Here is a 1,283-nt window from a genome sequence, read left to right on the forward strand (position 1 = left end):
TATGCCAGTGCCTGGCAAATACAGAAGTGGATACTCACAGTCATCTATTGGATGGAACACAGGGCCCCCAATGAAGGAGCTAGAGAAAGTACCCAAAGAGCTAAAAGTGTCTGCAACCCTATAGGAAGAACAACAATATGAACTAACCAGTACCACCAACCCCCCAGCTTGTGTCTCTAGTTGCATATGTAGCAGAAGATGGCCTAGTCAGCCATAAATTGGATGAGAAGCCCTTGGTCTTGCAAAGATTATATACCTCAGTACAGGAGAATGCCAGGGCCAGGAAGCAGGAGTGGGTAGGTTGGGGAGCTGGGGGGGGGGGAAGGAGGAAGGTATAGGGGACTTTTGGGATAGCATTTGAAATGTAAATGAAGAAAATATCTTAAAAATAAATAAATAAAAAGATGCCTTTCAGCATGAGAAAGCCTCCAGCTCACCTGGCTTTTGCATCAGTTTGAGTAACTGAATCCCAGTTTGGCCTTTCCCCCCAAGGTTTTCTGTGCTTTTCTGGGTTCCTCACTTGGGAGGGGGTGTGCTTTGGCCCAGAGGACACCAAGATAAATCAGTTTCTGTCCATGCCATGCACAGAGGAGTGTGGGCTGGGAGGGGCTGTGGGCGGGGTCCAGAGGTGTTGAGTGGAGCACATGACCCAGAAAACTTCATTTACTCAGCAATCTACTTTGAGACCTGCTGTATACATGGCTCAAAGAGGAAGAAAAGGAAAGACAGACACAAATACACAAACAAAAAAAAAAGTCATCCAGGCGGTCCCCCAGGCTCCATGAACGCTTAGATGTTTATGATAGATGGTCAGATGGATGTCCTCGTGATACACATCTAGAAACTGGGTTTGTCAAAGACGAAAGCTTCCTAGGTACAGCGAGGAAGCCCGACTTCTGTGAGCAGAGCGCCCTCTGGAGGAAGTACCTAAGGATGCTTAAAATCCTTAAAATGGATTGCAATTCCATCGTGTGTGTGTGTGTGTGTGTGTGTGTGTGTGTGTGTGTGTGTGTGTATGGGAAGGTGGAAGGTGGAGGGAGGATGGGGGGTGGAGGTGTCAGGAAATTTGGCAACACCAAATGTTTTTTGAACTGGCAACAGATTAAGTTAATTCACGGGTCAAGAGATATTTCTCAGTAGTTTAGTGCACCACATGCTGTTGCAGAGGGCCTGGGTTCTATTCCTAACGCACACATGGTGACCCACAAACATCTGTAACTCCAGTCCCAGGGAATACAACACTCCCTTCTGGCTTTTGTAGACCACAGGCACACACACATGGT

This window comes from Mus pahari, chromosome 15 (assembly GCF_900095145.1).
Source record: "Mus pahari chromosome 15, PAHARI_EIJ_v1.1, whole genome shotgun sequence".
NCBI lineage: Eukaryota > Metazoa > Chordata > Mammalia > Rodentia > Muridae > Mus > Mus pahari.